Source organism: Manis javanica, chromosome 4 (assembly GCF_040802235.1).
Source record: "Manis javanica isolate MJ-LG chromosome 4, MJ_LKY, whole genome shotgun sequence".
Taxonomy (NCBI): domain Eukaryota; kingdom Metazoa; phylum Chordata; class Mammalia; order Pholidota; family Manidae; genus Manis; species Manis javanica.
The window spans coordinates 122,661,601-122,681,411 of record NC_133159.1 but is presented as its reverse complement, the minus strand read 5'-3'; the positions used below and the strand labels follow the sequence as shown (position 1 = coordinate 122,681,411).

Here is a 19,811-nt window from a genome sequence, read left to right as displayed (position 1 = left end):
TGTTGTTTTTGAGAGCTTTTAAGTGCTAAGATCTACTCTCTTAGCAACTTTCAAATATGCAATACAGTATTAACTATAGCCACCATGCCGTACATTACATTCTAGGATTAATTTATCTTATAACTAGAAGTTTGTAACTTTTGACCTCCATCCATTTCCTCCACCCACCTCATCACCCCCAACCCTGGCAACCACTGATCTATTCTGTTTCTATGATTTTGTTTCTTTTAGATTCCATATATACATGAGATCATATAGTATTTTTCTTTTTCTGTCTGATTTATTTCATGCACCATAATGCTCTCCAGTTCCATCTATGTTGCCACAAATAATGGGACTTCCTTCTTTTTATGGCTGGATAATATTTCATTGTGTATATGTACCACATTCTCTGTCCATTCATGTTTCATTGGATGCTTAGTTTGTTTCCATGTCCCAGGCATTGTAGATAATGCTCCAGTGAATGCAGGGGCACAGGTATCTCTTCAAGATCCTGGTTTCACTTATTACTGGTGTCTTTAATAAACATCTTAGAATGGACTCATCTGAATGAGTGACTTTCACTTACATTGATGGCCCTGTTTTTAGCACTGCTGTCATTTCCTTCAAAATCTTCTGCATGTAGATTAATTTAATATTTAGAGCTGAAAGGAATCTTAAATCATCTCTTCCAATCTTTGTTTTTTCTTTCCAAATAAGGAAACTAAAGATCAGAAATATTCTGAGCCTGTCAGACATTCTCAATGGTGATACTCTTTATCCATGGAAAAAATATTTTTATTTTGTTTTATTTTGGTATCATTAATATACAATTACATGAGCACCATTGTGGTTACTAGGTTCCCCCCATTATCAAGTCCCCACCACATACCCCTTTATAGTCACTGTCCATCAGCATAGTAAGATGCTATAGAGTCACTACTTGTCTTCTCTGTGCTATACTGCCTTCCCCATGCCCCCCTATATTATGTGTGCTAATCATAATACCCCTTATTTCCCTTATCCCTCCCTTTATATTTTTATTTTTTATAAGCAATGAAGACTAACAGTGCCAATAAACTAGCTATTAAGCTGGTGGCTGCTCCTAAACTTGTTCAGAAAGTACATCCATATTAGAAGTGTTACAATGGTTTCTACATTTATAGGATTATTAGAATAAATGTATGTTCTCCCAGAAGGATGACCTAAAGAGACACGGTAGTAATAAGAAGCCTAAGCTTTTTTCCTTTAATAATCTTATTATTCCAGTATGGCCTAATTCATTCAAATCACTGACATCAATGTAAGTTTTTTAGGTAACTTATTTCCTGACTCGGTATACACACGGGTGGGAGTGGAGAGAGGAGAGAGAGAGGATTGTTGTAGAAAATTTAGAAAACACACGTAATCACAAAGAAGAAAGCAATCATCTGTAATTCTTACAGGAGAAATCCAGCAAATCCCCACCAGCTGGCCATGTGCCCTAACTCCTCCCCACCTGTTGTCCCCCCCATTGTTTCCAGGTGCTGACCCTGGCTGGCAATGAGAGGATCCCTCTGAATTCCACGATGTGGATCCTCTTTGAGATCAGCCACCTGCGCATGGCTACCCCAGCCACCGTCTCCAGAGCAGGTATGGCATGAGAAAGGACAAAACCACAGAACTGCTCGGCTGAAAACAGGCACCTCCAGCATCACACAGGACCTGGCTGGCACAGCAGGAAGCTCCCAGAGGGAGCCAGACACCCACCAGCCAATCCTCAGCCCCAATCCACATCCATGAGCGTGAGCAAGTGCTCTCAGGCCGGGGCCCTGTGACCCTCCTAATTCAGAAATGTTATGGTAGGGAAGGGGAATGGCCCCTGGGCTGGACAACTGTACACAAGTGCCTCAAATTAGGCTGCTTTCAAGCCAGTGCTCACCTCCGTGACAGTGGAGGTGACAAGCTTTGCGACTCTCACGACATCCTAGTGGAAGATAACAACTTTATGCCTTAACTTTCCTCTAACACCAAGGCCAAATTTATTGACAGGCTAGAGGGTAAAGAGATCTCCACCATCATGACAGATTCCCTTGCAGGGACCTGTGCTGAGGTTGTGAACAGGGCCCAAGAGATTTGCCTCTCCCAGCCTATTCATTTCCAAGGAGCACTGTAACGAATCACAACCTTGGTGGCTTTGCAAACAGCAGTAATTTATTCTTTCTTCTGCAAGTCAGACATCCGAAATCCAAGTTTCAGGCCAGCTGCCTTCCCTCTGAAGGCTTTAGGGGAGCACCCTTCCTCACACAGTCTGGCCGAGGCACTCCTTGGCTTATGGCCTGTGACTCCAGGCCCTCCCTCCATCTTCACGTGGCCTTCTCTGTGTGTGCCTTTCCTCCGCTGTCTCTTAGAAGGACACTTGCACGTGCTCAACCTAGATAATCCAGGATGATCTCATCTCAAGGTCCTGAATTACACCTGCAAATGTCCTTTTTCAACATAAGATCGTGTTCCCAGGGTCCCAGGGTTAGGACATGGACAGATCCTTTCAGGTCCCACCATTTGACCTGCCACACACTTCCACACCATGCCAAGTATGCCTAATGGCATAGCCTTCTCTCTTCTTGAGCCTAGAGTTGGCCTTAAGATCCTTGCCAACACTGCTTTCCACCAGCTGTTCTTAGTCCAGAGCTGGCCCCAAGAGCAAACGCGCTCGCCCCAAAGTCATCAGCCAGATCTCCGTTCTTTTGAAGTCCAGTGTTCTGTATGTTTTCTAAACAGAGAAAACAACTCTGGGGTGAAGACTATAGTGACACCTGTGGAAAACTCACTGAACAATATTCTCTGTGCTCCCAGGGATCCTGTACATCAACCCAGCAGACTTGGGGTGGAACCCTGCAGTGAGCAGCTGGATCGACAAGAGGGAAATCCAGACAGAGCGAGCCAACCTAACCATTCTGTTTGACAAGTATCTTCCAACCTGCTTAGACACACTCAGAATCAGGTAGGTCACAAAAGACAGGATGTAATGCATTAAAGCTGCAGAAGAAATGGTTGGCTCACATCCGAGGCCCCCCTGACACTGTGTCCTGCCCCTGAAGTCAGATGTCCCTAAGCATTCCCCTGTGGGTGTGGCAGATGGCAGAGGGGAACGCACACTAGGATGGCCACTGGATGCCTAATATCAGTTCAGGCAAGAAGCGAGGTGGGTGAGGAGGAGGAAGGTGGCAAGTGCCTCCCATGAGTGCATGTGGGTGTATCCAGCGGAGGCGGCAGGTTGTAATACACAGCAATCCTGAAGTCCTTTGGTTTGCAGGACATACAGCTGGTCCTCCTACAGAGGCCAGGCTAACAGACCTAGAGGTCAGTGGCCCTCGATACCCACTTTCTGTTCCTGGTCATGTATGTTCATGGCCCACGTAATGCAGGATCAGGTAGAATGCATCGTTTGGCCAGTCCTGCCCCTCTGGACACTGTGAGTTCACCTCTCCTCTTACAGGTCTGCAGGAGCAGAGGCAATAAGCCCTGGACACTTATCACATGAACAACAGATTATTCCTTTTAACCAAAAATATACTTATAGCTACAATATCACATGTGTCTGCAAAGAGAGGTTCCAGCATTAGGCCCCTGCTTTTGTTTTACATTCTCTTTCTTGGTCAATTGATGCATCATTCTATGAATCAGGCACCCAAATTTGTGGTTCCTCCAACTTCAACCATCAGAGGCTGGTGCCGTGAATGCAATGTGACTCAGAGATGCACAGCTCTTAAAGGGTCAGCAGGTTAGGTTCAGGATTGTTTTGGGGAAATTAAGTCCACCACTCAAAATGATCCCTGACTCCTTTATTCATTGGTCTGTCAAGCACAGGGTGGAGAACCACTGGCATGCACAGAGGTAGAGGTGAATGAGTGCCCCAGGCCCTCTGACCGCACATGCCTGCCCTCACCCCATCAAAATCCACCCACGTTTAGAGTGAATTTTATATAACTAAAACCCGAGTTGCAGCTGAGCCATTGACATAGTAGTATATTTTTAGATATTTAATCACATACATATTAATTTTGATTTTGAAATTTTTATATGCCAGGGTCAGTAATTACTTTTCCAAATTTCACCATTTTCATAAACCCATGAAAAGCCTTCAGCCCTTTGTGGCCAGTGGGCCCCGTGGCCTTGGCTAATGAGATAAAGCGGTTCTGGCAGTAGGCAAAGTCTGGAAGTGGGAATGGTGGCTAGTGTCTCCTGGGGGCAAGGGCAGCAAAGAGGTCAACCAGAAGGGAGATTTTAGGAAACCAGCATGCACCTGTTCTTTGTCATTTGCTGAGACAATTGTCCAGTTTGTCTTTTGACTAGGAGGCCATTCCCCACTCTGGGCATTTAGAACAAGAGAGGCCAAACTCTTGTCTATATGGGTATGGGCAAGTGTGTGTTCATGTGCATGTGCAAACCTTGGAACAAGCTTTGAAGACACTAACTGTACTAAATCTCTCCAGACACAACACCCCCCAGTCTCTGAATTCTGGTTATCAAGGAAAAAGCACAGCTGTCAATTATGGTTACCTCATTTAACTCTCACAGCATTCCTAAGAGGGCATAATATCCCATAGACAAAGAGCTGGGGTTCCATGGTGCTCCCTCGGGGCCACAGCTAGTTAGTGACAAGGTGCGCACTTCAAAGTCTTACTGGTATTTTAATCAGTCACGGCATCATAATGCTGGCTTTGTAGGGCCCTGTTACTATGAAGCTGTGTGAGGTCAACATAGCGTGATTTTTATACTGAATGAGTGGGCCTCATAAGGGATGATTATAAAGCAACTTATTTTGTTTCCCACTGTTCGTTCAAAACCATTTTATGTGGCTGGGTCTCTTCCCACCCCTGGATGACATCTAGGTAAACACCCGTGACTTTACCCGTCATTCTCCAGTAATAAAAAGGTATCTGATCATTTGTAATCACACAATCACACATGTGTGCACATACACACACATGAAAATTTAAAGAAAATACACAGTGAAAATTTTAAAAAGCAGACTGCATTTAAATGACACTTCTCCCCTGGCCCATAGCTCAGGCCATCTTCCAGATGTCACCCTCAGTGCCAAAGGAAAGTGTCCTTGACTTCCTCTGTCCTGACTCTACCAGTCACCCCCTCAATCAGCTGCAGCTTCTGACCTGTCAGGGCTGAAGGGTGATGGAGAGAAGAGAGTAAGAGGGAGGAAAGCCCTTAATGACTGGCTCTGGCATGGCCTTAGTTACCCTAACTGTGGCAGATCCAAAATTGAAGATTTTGTGAGTCCTTGGGCCGCTCTCCATCACTGGGGATCTTCCACATGCCTTCCTTTGAAGAAAGTAAATGCATCTCCATCAGTCGGTCTTGTATAACTCCTCATGCAAACTGCTCCTTTGGCCGGCATCTAAAGCACCCCACATGCTCATGGCTCACAGGGGGATTCCAGGAAATACTCGCCCCTCCCTGCTTTGATAAATGGGAGCACAGGCTGCCCCAGCGAGCAACCTTCTCACTCTGCTATGAGATAAGCCAGTCTCTTCAAGGTTCTTCAAGTACAGGTCCTTTGTTCCTTCAGAGCGGTCCTACTGAAGCCCTTTCTCCAACTTTATTCCGGGCGAGCACCTGCCTTCCCTGTGCATGAGGGGACACTTTTCGCCCACCAGGTGTTCTCTGTGTGCTAACTGCTGGCGCCTCCGGCATCTCCCACTTCCATCCTCTCTTCCTGGAGAAGATGAGAGGTCAGGGTTGTAACAGCCTTTACAGGCACCCCTGGGTTGCCTGGATGTCAGTTTGGAATGGTCCGCCTAGTCGGCCCCTATCATCTTGGTACCTTATTCAAAACTCTGCCTGAGACAGCTCCATTTTAACCTTCTGTTCCAAATATGTGTGAAATGAAGAAAAGCCTCTCAAGTACTCAATTTTCCCCTCATTCATGGAAGCCTTGACTACTGGACTACTTCATAGAGTCATTGTGAGACACAACTAGACTGAGAGCAGGTGTAAGAACCAAACACTAAGAAGAATGGAATGTGAGGGAGCGCTGAGGCCCAGTGCTGGAGAACGACTGAAGGTCTCAGTCGGCGGTGTTACTCATCCTGTAACAGCGCTCCTGCTCCTGTGTGGCCCGTGAGGTCATCTTGCCATGGGAGGTGGCTGCGAGGGCAGGTGTGCAGGAGAGGTTGAGTGTGTGGGTATGTGGGCACTCTGTATGTATGCACGGTGGGCTGAAAGTGCCCTTGTGCATACATAATGTGTGTGCGTGCATGCCTGTGTGTGTGTGTGTGTGCGCGCGCGCGCATGTGTGTGGATGCACACATGCTCCTGTTCCCTTGGGCACAGGTCACCTTTGTACATCCCTTGATACCTGCTTTTCAGTCAAGACCTCCAAAGCCAAGGTTAAGAGGACAAACACCAGGCCAGGACAGAGGCACAGGTACATAGTCTTGGAAGACAAACTCCATCAAGTAAATCATGATTGTATAAAATAATCATTTGTCCACTCTGCACTCCTCCCACCCCAATATAAGACTCTGGCCCCAAGGGAAACATTTTCACTGTGTTGTAGTTACTCCTCTGAGCAGAAGGAATGGAAGCAGCAACCTCAGAATGGTACCCATATTGACTCTTGAGGTGCTTTCTTTCAAAAGAGAAAATTCTGAGATATTTACTTACATTTTCACAGCTGCCCACATTTCCCAAGGATTGAGAGGGGTCATCAGTGTTCAGAGGAGGGAAGAGGGAGGCGAGAGTATCAGAGGAAAGGGTGATAGGAAAAGGAACCTTCCCAGAAACCTTCTGGGCCCTTACTTGTCTGCACAGAGAGATGAACCAAAATAGCTGATGAGGATGCAGGCTGAAGAAGCGTCTGGCCCTCTGTAAGCCCTAAGAGTCTGGCAGGTCATGAGCCCACCAGAACCAAGTGGCTTGCACAGCCATTTGACCATGCCTCTAGGATGGAAAATGCAGTGTTCTAGAGCACATCTGGCTCTCTCTTTGCAGATTTAAGAAGATAATTCCTATCCCAGAGCAGAGTACGGTGCAGATGCTCTGCCACCTTCTTGAGTGTCTCCTGACCAAGGAGGACATCCCTGCAGACTGCCCCAAGGAAACCTATGAGCTGTATTTTGTGTTTGCTGCCATCTGGGCATTTGGTGGAGTGATGGTTCAAGATCAGGTAAGAGGCTGGGATGCAGCAAGCACCTACATCCATGTCCACAGCAGCAAAACCTGATCTTCCAGCAAAGATTTGGGAGATGGGACATCTAAATGTCAGGATGAACATGAATGCACCAGATGGTTTAGTTATCCATGCATTGCTCTGCTGAAGACATGCATTCCCATGAAAAGGTGTCCTGGGGGAGGCAGGTGAGATTTTGCTGTTTCTTGTTGAGTTAGTGACTGTATCGCTGCTTTCCTGGAGAGCTGCATGTCTGAGCTTCAACAGCTGGAGGGTACTGTGCAAGGTGATGTGAGTTTTATAGGTGGAATAATGCTGTGCTGTAGAATGAATAGGAGGAATCCCTCTGGCCTTTGAAAAGTCTCTCAGAAGTACAAGGCCAGAGGGAACCAGCATGTCTCCTTACCCTTAAACTGCAGAGCTGTCCCCGGAAGTTTAGATCAAAAGTTAGTTGCTGGCTGTGGGTAGGAAACCAAAGCAGTATGTGTCTCATAGCGTTGGCTGCAGGAGCCTCATGCAGTTCGGAGGTAGGGATGTCAGGCTGGAGTATCTTGGCATCCTTATGCACTAGCCGTTCCTGTATTCCCAGCCTTTTTCTTTACTTAATTTCATCCAAATAAAAAGCACTGTCTAGAGATATCCCATTCAAGGTTATGCAAACCAGTCTTTTACAACTGACTCTAGTTACCAGGCAATGTCACATACAGGTTTAAGAACATGGACTCTGGATTTGAATTGTAACTCGGCCCCTCATTATGACTCATTGGGCAAAATTACTTAACCTCTCTCTACCTTACTCCCCCATGGGTACAAAGGAGATGAGGGTGGTGATGGTACCCAGTTCCTAGGATGGCTGTGAGGATTAAGTCAAGGGACACTATTTTACTTGTCTGGCATGAATATGTGCAAAACATTTAAAGTCATGCTGGCACATGCGTGTGTTTGTTATTCATATTCTCCTGCCATAATATCCAGGTTCACAGTAAATATCTGGTACCTCTTGCATGACAGGGGAGCAAAGCAAGCTGCCGTGGTCGGTGAGTTAGGATTTACTCCTTTTGGTCTGGCTTGATTGTGGGCTCTTTGGAGAGAGAGGGAAAATGTGTCAGCCTCCTGGGACAAAGCCTTGTCCTAAGAATCCAGAGTAGAGGTAAGCTGGGAGAATTCACAATTAATTTGGAATTCACAGTTAATTTTTTTTCACAGGCCCTGGCTGTAAACATCCAGCCCCCCTCCCACTACCTGCTAACATGTCCTTTTGTGCTCCAAATTCAGTAGGCAGCTCTCACGAGCTCCTGGGACCAGGCCTTTCTCCATCTCCCTCCCCAGAGCTGGTGCTGGTGGGAAGGGGGAATCTTCACAGTCAGGAGGAGGCTAGACAGAGAGCTTGACACCTGAGGGTTTCATGCTGTCTGTTCTGTAGCCCTGGGAGCTTCTCCATGGACTGCCTCATTGGCAGTTAAATTTCCTCTTTGAGGCAAGGAGGCAACCAGTCCAGCAAAATGGATGAGAGCTTGCGGAAAGCACGGAGACCCAGATGCATAGGTTAGTGCTTCCCATCAAACACACTCCTTGACCTTTCAGCTGCTGAAATGCCTGACAGCAAGCATTGCTGGGCATCCTCCACTCCCAAGCAGTAGGATATCAGGATGAAGTACTTGGTCAATTTTCTATCTCTGTATGGAAAACTGTAAATCCACTCAACTCTTTTCTATAAGCTCGGGAGAAAGCATCCCTTCCATTGTCCTGGGCTCTGGAGTGCCTGGAGCTGTAGGCAGCCATGCTGGCACATGCAGAGAAGACAAGGGCAAAAGCTTTTAGCAGCAGGGGTGGTCCAAGACCCCCTGCACAAGCTGCTTCAAGCCAGACTACAAAAAAAGTGCTCTAAGTCGAAAAGTAGGAAGTTGGCCAAAAGACTCACAACAGGAACACCAGTTGTGCTTACATTTAACAGGCTGTCATTAAAGCAAAGCAGAAATACAAAATGCAGCCCATACCTGAGTAGAAGGTCCAAAAAAGTCCAGGGCAGGTGGAGGTTTTCCCTAAATGCTTTGCAGGGATCACAGGACACAGTCTCTCAGAGAGCTCCATACTGGGAGAGTAAAACCTGGGTTCAAATCCCAATTCTTCCAGATGCTTCTAGATGTGTAACCTTTGAGCTTTTGTCTTTTGATACATAAAAGAGGAATAATTTTCACCAGGATAACTTGGAGGCATTGTGAGGATCAAATGAGGTGATGTTACATCCCAACCTCTGCTTCGGTCTGTGGAGACAGCCTCAGGGTCCCTGAGGTCAAAGGGCAGGAAGAGAACCAGAGGATTGTCTGAGTCTAAAGGAGAAGGGGCCTCTGCACTTAAGGTCACTGCTGCAGAGTCATCCCCCTGCCCCTCACAAAGAGCTGAACTGAGAAAGGGCCATCGAATGACTCAGCAGAGGTGACCTTGATTATATTACAGTGACCAGTTATAGTAGAATGCAAGGTCACACTCCAGCTTACAGGTGGTGAGACAATGTTGGTACAGCCCAGCTAATGGTTTGGTTGAGAAGCTGACTGAGTAACTCAGGTGAGATTGGAGAAGAGGAGAGAAGATCCATTGAATCTTCTTCTTTCTAGAGGTTGCCTTCATCTCAGATTTCCCATCTAAACCTAAAATCTGGCTTTTAAAGGTCCTCAAGAATTTTATCAATGAGTTAAAAATAGGGATTTTTCTGAGGCTTCCAATTGCAGAGAACAATACTGAGAGACACAGTGTACCCTTAATCAGAATAAGAACAGCAAACAAACCTGTCCTCACAATAGAGCCTATTTCCATTCTCATTTTAAAGCAAAATAATTCAATCCTATTTACCTAATGGTAGGAAAATGCCGAGTACCATTCTTCCAGGTCCAGCTTCATTCCCACGCAGCCAGCTTCCTGGTGTGTCCTGCCTTTGCACTTCCTCTCTGGCCTGCCCTCCAGGAACGTTTCCTAAAATGCCCAATCTCAGTCTCTTTTCTTTTTTAAGATTTTTTCCTAGGTCTGTGTGTTCAAAGAGGGGGGTTTGAACTCCTCCCCTAGAGGGTTGCTAGTAGCACTAGTTTTGTGGCTGGTGGGAGGTGGGGGTGTGCACGTGCATGTGCACGTACATATGGGTGTATATTTGGGCTTGGCCACATCAGACAGTTTGAGCACACTGAGTGCACAGTGCTATCCTGAGAGGCACAGGATCTGATCTGTGTGCACGTCAATTATATGTCTCCACCCATTCCTTTTGTCATGAAGACCCATTTGTGTTTGTCTTTGCTGCTCCTAGACTTAGAATTTTAGCTCTTGAGGACACCTTAGAAGTCTTTTCTTGGATCCTTATTTTATGGATGGGGAAATGGAGGCACAGAAAGAATTGGGGCTCCTCCCACCCCACCACCCTGTGCCCCCAGCATCAGTGGTCACCATTTTATTCATGCTGCTGACTGCTATCCTGGGCATTGCTCAGTCTCAGGGGTCTAGGAAGACAGAGCTCTATCTAGTTGGGAGGTCCTGACCACACTTGCCCACCTTGAGGACGCAGGCTCCCACTGTCCTCCATGTTCCCACCCGTTTCTGCCCATGCACCCCACGAAGCACTGGGGTGACTCAGCTGCGAGGTCCAGCAGCTGGGCATGTTCATGACTGAGGGCTGCCAGCTGGACCTTGTCAGGCTGGTCCTGGGGGGAGCAGTGTCCTTCCTGGAGGAGCTGGTCCACTGGGCGGCCTGCACAAACCGGACCACTTTGTTTCCCCTCCCTTACCTCTGCCTGATGCCAGGGCGACTCGTCCAGCTTACCGGCTCTGGGAAACCGTGCACCCTAACCTGCTTTGTTTTGGCAGCTTGTGGACTACCGGGCAGAATTCAGCAAATGGTGGCTGACAGAGTTCAAGACAGTCAGGTTTGCTTCCCAGGAAACCATCTTTGACTACTACATAGACTCAGAAACCAAGAATTTGAGCCTTGGTCCAAGCTCATCCCCCAGTTTGAATTTGATCCTGAGATGGCTTTGCAGGTGAGTGTGCCAAGTGAACAGACACGTGTGGTCATCCCAGGACCTGCAGAGGCTGCTGCCCCTTATGGGAATCCAAGTGTTCTGGCCTTGCTAGGAACTAGTCATTCCCAGCTACACAGCTTTTCTGGGGAAATTATAGGCGCAATGCAGTACAAGAGCCCCCAAAGGGCTCTTGATTCCTAGAGCCCCCCAGCATCCTGTGGGCAGAAGGTTAAAAAAAAAACAACTAAAATATGTGAGAGAAGCCACAGGGAGGCAGACAGAGCTGGAAGAGGACGGGAGGGGATACTCGCTACACTGAGGGGGAGTTATAGGATGGCCTTACCATGGCTATGAGGGGAGACACTCCTGCCCACAGTAGTGAGCCTGCTCCGCCCTGCTGGCAGCATCCCTCTCCTGAAATGGTCCAGAACGTTTTGCAGTGCATCTGTCTCTCCCACAAGCCCCTGGCATGCTCATTGTGTTCCCGTTCCAGGCTTGTTTGGTGCACACGAGCGAGACCATCTGAGTGTGCTACTTCCTGGAGTGCTTATGGAGCGGCGGTGGCCAGTCATGCTGCTGGGGACCGCGGGCACCAGCAAATCAGTGCTGGTGGGAGCCAAGCTGGCCAGCCTCGATGGCGAGCAGTACCAGGTGAAAAACGTGCCCTTCAACTACTACACCACGTCGGCAATGCTGCAAGGTCAGGGGCATGCTGGGGAGCCAGTGACCCTGTCCTTGACTCTGTGCTGGAGCAGAGTGCTAGGCACTTGCTGGGTGGGCTTGGCTCCTGAGGCCGCACCGCTCCTCCCTCTCTGCTGCCCTTGGGCCGCCCCCTTCCTCTCTCCTGCAGCACCCCTTAGCCCCATGCCCTTTCCTGTCCTTTCCCTACATTCCTCCTTGGCCTGTGCAAGCTCCTCCAGGCCCCAAGTTCAACACAACAAGCAGTTCAGCACCTTGAGGACAAGGAAAGTGGGAAGCCATTGAGAGATTTCGGCAGGCTGGTAGGCTTCTGTCAGTGGAGGCATCTCTAGAGATCATTGTGTTCACCCCTCCTATCTTATAGATAGGAAACTGAGGCTCAGGTAATAGTAAGAGATTGCCCAAGGTCACCATCAGGCAGCAAGGCTGGCAGGTGCATCCAGTCTTTGACCACATGGAGCGCGTTTCTCACTGGCTTTCCACGCCTGGCTGCAGCCTCAGGGTCAGGGGCTCATTGCAGGGGTTTCCCCCTACAGAGTCACTTCCTCCCTGACGCTCACTCCCAGGAGGGTCCCTCACCCCACCCTGCCCAGCTTTCCCAATGAGACCCCAGTGCACGGCCACACCTCCAGGGCAAAATCCCCCAGAGGTGGGGAATCAGCACACACCTGCTTGCAATGGGCAAGTCAGAAGCCACAGCTGATGACAGGAGACATGAACCTTCGATTTCCTACCCCAGTACATCACCCAGGCCTTAGGCCGGCTGCCTCACAAAGTGGGTGGGCTTGCTGAGCCTGGACCGCTTCAGTCCCCCGGTCCTTCCTTGGCACCTGCTCACATGAACTCAATCCAACCAGTACGGGGTCACCGGTGCTCGGGCCCCCCTGGGTCCCACGGGAGTGAGAGAGCAGCTCAGTTCTGCCTCCTTTCTGCACCGCGTGCCAGCTCTCCCGGCATCCGGTTCTGGGGCTGGGAGGCCCAGCACTGCCTCTGCTTTCTGCATCCCAGAGCAGTTAGCAGACTCCTGCCTCTCTGTCACACTGGCCTCCGGGCTTCACCCTGCTGGGCTGGGAAATGTTTCACAGGTCAGTCTCTGTCTACCAATAGATTCTAGCTACCCCATGGGTGGTAACAAGTAAGACAAAGGGGGTGAAGACTCAGGTCAGAACTTGGCTGGTTTGTCCACAATGTGGGCATCTTCTGAAGGAATAATGTGGGGCTCTTCACCATGTAAGCAGCTACAGGTATGACACACTTTTAAGAGTAATCTGCATTAGCATTTGTCTCCAGCATCTCTTAAGTCTACACAGTAACAAAACAGAGCAAGCCCTGCTCTGTATGTCTGCCAGCTTCCGTAGTGCAGATCCTCCCACCATGACCGGTTGCAAGTTACTGATGCAATGAACGTCGTCAGTGAACATGGAGTCAGAGATGCACAGTGGCGCCCCAGTTATCATATCTTCACACTTTACAGATATGATAATGAAAAATGAAAATAACCTGAAGAGTATAGATGATGGTAAAATGTGGTAGAATAATTTGGATGTAATGAGTTTTATATAGTTATTACCTTTGTTTTGGATACAATTTACTTAATTGTATGATTGTCTAATTTTTTTTTTCAAACAATGGCTGTGTTCACCAACCAGCTCGCAAAATTCCCTCCGTGTTAGCAATCAGCTCTGAAGAGACAGCTCTGGTAAACAGCTAGCTTCCTCTTTCTTCCACGAGGCCTCAGCCCCCACCATGCCACACAATGTCATAACCGTCCCCCATGGCCCCACACTGTCACATTAGTGCCCGCCCGTGACCGTGAGTAGGCTTCACACGCCTGGCTGGAGATTGCTGGGTCTGCCTAATGCAGTTTCCCTTTCTTGTTCATGGAAACATACACCTCTACACCTATCTGCAAGCCTTGATTCCAAGGGCTGATCAGATTATCAGCTCTGCCTATTTACTCTGATTCTGAATTTACTCTGTTTACTTAGTACAACTACACTAAATAATAATGATAATAATAATAATGATAATTATTGTTATTATTACTGGCATTTATCAAATATCCATCAGGTATGTGTCTGGTGCTAACCTGAGGTTTGACTTTTTTTTTTTTCTCTGAGGTTAGACTTTTATACAATTTTTAATTGCTTAATCTTGCACAAACCTGTGAGGTTAAGTACTTACATCATCCCCATGTTATAAATGAGAAAGTCAAGGCACAGAGAAGTTAAGTAAACTACCTGAGGCCACACACAAGTGGAGGAGCCAGGGTTTGAACCCAGACAGTCTGACTTCAGAGTCTGTGCTCTTAACCACAAGGCTACCTCTCTGGTAAGAAAACACTTTGAAAAGTGAAATAAATATTTGATGTTAATTTTATTATTTTTGGTACCATTTGAGTATTCTTGAGGGCCTTTTTCCTAGAATCCTACATTGATTTTATAATTCAAAGAATACTTCAAATGGAGAGTAAAACTTCATAGCCAAGGAAAAGGGGATGAGCTTCTACACAGCTCAGACCTCTTGTTCTTACTCTGGGTCCCTCAGCTGGAGGATTTTCTCCTTCTTTCCTGTTGGAACACAAAGAATTATTCAAAACAGTCACAGAATGCTGTCAAAAGAGCCAGGATGGACGCTGGCTCCCTACCACAGCTGGACATACACCAAAACACAGTGCTCTCGGTCTCTTGTTAATTCCCTGTTGGCCTCTCGGTCCCAGCCCTCCTCTCACACTAGGTGATGGATGAAGCAGCTGTCCGCTACCATCACTTCTCCAGAACTAACTAGAATTGGTGGGTAACCCAAAGCACCAGGGTAGCCAGCATCCATGTCACAAAGTCCATGTAGCAAAGCTCATGCCCTTATCTCTGAAAAGCACGGAATTCCTTTACTTGGGATCTCCTGCCTCTTACTTTAGTCACAGTCCAAACAACTTTGTTGATCTGATTTGTTGGCCTAAAACATTTTAGAAGCAACAAAATGGTAAGAGAAAGGGTGCAACTAACAGAAAAGTGGGAGCTGGAGACTTGGTATCCAAGAGGAAATAGAATTTTTACAAAAGGAGATACAGAAACTGAGATTAGATGAGAGGCTAACTGTCCCACCCACGTCGTGAGCCCATCATGCTTCTTACAGCCCAGCATTTTCATTGCTGTTTGTACTTAAGACCCTATGTAATAAAGAAAAGATTAGCTTTGATGTGCTATAGTCTGCTTTAAATGGCAGATAGTACACCCAGACAGATGTGCAAGATGTGTGTTTATAATGTAAATGTAATGGCAAAAGATGGGAAATGGCCTAATTTTCCTTAGGATGGAATCCTAAGCATTATTACAAAGAATGAAGAAATTCTGTATCAATTGAGTTGAAACTATTTTCAAAGCTTTTTGGAGAGAGAAACAAGATACAGGAGAGTGTATATAGTAAGCACCAGATTGTGCTTTGTTTAAAAAGAGATACATAAAAATTTACATCTATATACACTCACACATCTATGCTTCTATATACTTAGTATATCTCCAGAAGGCCATACAATCAACTGACAATAGCAGTTGCCCGTGGCATGGAGAACTGGATGCTAAGAGTAGCAAGAAGAATTACTTAAACTTTTAAAAAATTATGAAATATTTCAGGCATGCAGAAAAGTACAGAAAATAATACAACAGATGTCCATGCACCCACCACCCAGACTTCACAGATGTTAAAACTTTGTCATTCTGCTGTGGATCTTAGCATCGCAACCAACACCCACCCCTATCCATTCCTCCTCCTTGCTCCTCAGTAACCAAAGTTGATGTGTATCATTCCAAACTTACACTGTGGGTACGTATAGGTACCCATACAGATACACAGTACTGTTGTGTGTATTTAAATTTTAAATATGTATCTTACTGTAACTTTTTTAGAAACTTCTTTAATCACTGTTTTCATACATGCAGATCTACTTCATTACTCTCATTGCTGCATAGAATTCCATTGTGTAAATAAATCACAGCTCATTTATCCATTTCCTACTAAAAGGCAGCATAATTTTTTAAATGTTTTCCCTTTAGGAAAAGCATTATTGAGTTATAATTGACACACAATACATGGTACATATTAGAGGATACACCTTGATAAGTTTTGACATATTTACACAGCCATGATGCAATCACTACAATACAAATAATGAACATAACCAACCATCACCTCTGGAAGTTCCTCATGTCTCTTGCTAATCCCTCCCTCCGTCCCAGTCCTTCCACTCTCCCCCCCCCCCCCCCCCGTGCCTAAGCCAACACTGATCTGTTCCTGTCACAGTGGGTTAGCTTGCATTTTCTAGGATTTTATATAATAGAATCATATGACATGCACTCCTTTTTTTTTCTGGCTTCTTTCACACAGCATGATTTGAGATTTATTCATGTTGTTGAGTATATCAATAGTTCATTCTTTTCATTCCTGAATAGCAAAGTAAAATATACAAAACACTCAGAATGACTCCCAGCAAACAGTAAGTGCTGAGTAAATGGAAACTGTTATTATACTAATATTAAAGATCCTTCTCAAACTTAAGACCCTATAAATATTTTTTAATAATGTCTAAGCCCCAACTGCTAAAACAAAAGAAGCAAGCAAACCCCTTTTGCTGGGAGGAGTTTAATATAAACTGTGCTAAAGCAAAAGTAATGTTTTTGGAAGAAATGTTCCAACTTTCAAATGGGCAATAACCCTGCAGCAGGTTCATTCATTGAGAGCTTCAGGTGGATATTTTGCAGCTCATTCATCCTGCTAGTCCACCAAAAGCCATTTTTCTCAAAATCAGATGTTCTTTTATAAAGGAGGCAGTTACTCTTTCACTTCTCCTCTTTCACTACATCCAGCGCTGGGGTTCCATTGAGTACTTTCTAAACACAGATTCAGGACTCTTTAAATACAAATGTTGGTTGTGTTTCAAGGCATTGACATTGCTCACCAGTGTTGATAGCACATGGTTTATTTAATGTTTGAAGTGTGCCAAACCTTTTGCTGAGGGTTTTACCCCCTTCAGTTCATTTAATCGTCCCCACCCAGTGAGACACTGTATTAGTAATGCTTTTGACTGCAAGCAGCAGAAAATATGACAAGAATGACATAAACAGAATTTTTTCATGCAACAAGCAGTCTTGAGGTAGGCAGTTGCTAATGCTAAACCAACGACTCAGTGATATCAGTGCTGTAATATCTATTATTAGCTGCTCCCTCAGGATGTCAGAATGTATGCTGCTCCAGCCATCACGTCTGCATTCCAAATAGAAAGATAAAGGAGAGAGCTAGTGCCCATGTCAGGAGATGATAGTTCTCCAGGAACCCCATAGCTTTGTGTCTGTGCCTTGTCATTCAGAACAGCATCACACAGCCACATCAGCTGGAAAGTGACTGAAGAGAAGAAAGCTGGAAATGGTGACCATCACAGATCTGATGATAGTCTCATTTTTAGAAGATTAGAAAATGAGGTTCAGAGGTGTAAAGTGACTTCTTTTAAAGTCACACAGTGTATTAATAACCAACCTGTCTTATTTCATAGGACTCTAGTGGCCTTCCTCTCTGATAAGCCTGTAAGTCATGCATCTTAATTTCCATGGTAGAATGCCAACTTTCTTCTGTTGGTCTGATACCTAGAGCACAGGGCTATCTTTCCTTTGATAGGAAATAAAATAGCCCCTTCAGTTCTTCTTTGAAACACTCAGACTTCAACTGACTACCCACCAACAGCTACACAAAGCACAGATTAGTAAACCTGACATCTCAGGTTAGAGGCAGAGATCCGTCCTCATTCTCCTCCTCCTCTGAGCTCCGCAGACGCACTTGCCTCGCTTTCATTCCCTCCACGGATTACAGCCAATGATCAGTCCTTGGGTTTTGTTAAGAGTTAGGGTGATAAAAGATAATGTTGTTACTTTTGTATCTTCTGTAAAATCTCAGTTGAAGACCATGCCCATCTTGTAGCCTGATTTATCTTTGTGAGTATCCCTGATATATGCCTTTTAGAACTTACTGCCTGGGAAAACTTTTTCATATGAAAGTAGAGGTAGATCTGTGCCAGTAATCTGGATTGGCATGTAAGTAAATACAGATTGAGTCCTGAGCTTTCAAGTAGGCAGGTCAGAAAGGGAGATGTGAGATACATTTTTATTTGGTTATAGTAACTATGTCCTTCTAGGTTATTGGTGCAAACAAGTTTCTTCCCCTATAGTATCCCTTTTTAGTCTATATTTCAATGTCTGTTTTATGTCTACTCTGATACCTCAAGCCTCTTCTCATTCCTTTTGAAATAAAAGTAATTTTTAAAATGAAAAAATTCACAATGGCCCATAGACAGGCTAGTTTAGAAAGAGACAAGGAGAAGCAAAGATGATGGCCTCCACAATTCTGAATTCTCTCACCATCCAACTGCAATTTAAATTGTTCAACAAATATTTGAGTGCTTAATTACACTAATTAGATAGGAGCTCAGGTGTCTGAGTGTAAACAGATCTCTGTAACTTGATCATTAAAAGTTTAAGCTTGGATGGCACCGTGAAAGATCTGACCAGACTCTCAACCTTGAAGGAGGAATGAGCTTCCATTATTACATACAGACAGCTCTCTTCTTCTTACCTTAATGTCTTCCAAAAAGGAGATGACACAAAATTAAATCATCAAATATTTATCAGCTACTGGGCAAGAACTCTGCTTGGAATGGGGGAAATGAGTTTCAAAGTATAAGGAAATTGAAAACAACACATTTCAGACAATAGAGAAAGCAGTCCATAAATTTTGGTATCTCCAAATTATGGAATGCAATGCAGCAATTAAAATCATGTTTTAGGAGGATATATATTATCATATAAAGATGTTTACAATATGTGTAATGAAGAAAACTTTTACAAGCAGAAAATGCAGTATAATTCTGATTTTGTAAAGGAAAAATCTAACAGAGGAAATAGAGTAGAATGAAATATACCAAGATATTGGAAGTAGTGCTTACTACTAGGTGATAAAATTATGGGCAATTTTTATGTTCATCATTATGATTTCTATGCTTTTTAATCTTTAAATAATGAATATGTATTATTTTTTAATCATGCAAAACATGTTATTTTTTGAAAGAATAAATGCAAAGCCCTTACTTTTCAAATTCCCAGTTCACCAGAAATGTCTTAACAACTGAAAGATTAGAATACATGGAAGGAAAATAGTTAAAACACAGGTATACAAATCATGTTGGTACAAAGTAAGACATGATTAATTGCTAATGTACTCTTGTCAAAATATGGTCAGGCACTGAATTAACTAAACTGGGGATTTCTCAAGAGCAGAAGCCATGAAATAATAATGTTTAAGAAGTAGTTTGTAGTAGTGGTAACAGGAGGTAACCTGGGTTTAAATCCTGGTTTTGCCACTCAGTAGCTGTATGACCTTGTATAAAATCCTTTAATTTCTCTAAGTTTCAGTTTTCTCATTTGTTAAAAGAATTTTTTAAAGGTATTGGTAATACACAATAGGCGTTATCTGCGGGAACATTGATAAAATGCATATTCTGTACTCCATACAGAGCCAGTCAACATTTGCATGGATGAATGAATGAATGCACTGCTCTCGAGTTCAGAGACTGGAGGAATCAGGAGGACTGGAATGGTTGGTACACCCTAGAGAGGGATCAGGATGTGAGGACTCACAGGGGCTCTCTCCCTGAGTGATACGAAAGAAGTGTTGGAATCAGTATCTGTAGATAGGAGTTCTAATTCCAGCAAGGTATTTAACCTGCCTTCGCTTCTATTTTCTTAATTACAAAATACAGATAATATACCTTTCTTTGCCTATTCATGAGATTTGTTATGCTAATAAAATTCATTCATTCATTCACTTAATACATGTTTTTTGAGGAGCCTACTATATGCTAGATAATGTTCTAGGTGCTGGAATTATGACAATAAGAAAAACAGAGAAAGATTCCT

General features: G+C 44.9%; 1 pseudogene; it reads left to right on the top strand.

The window, feature by feature from the left end:
* Positions 1-19,811, top strand: part of LOC108387707 (dynein axonemal heavy chain 9-like) — a 353,770-nt pseudogene that overhangs the window by 145,917 nt on the left and 188,042 nt on the right.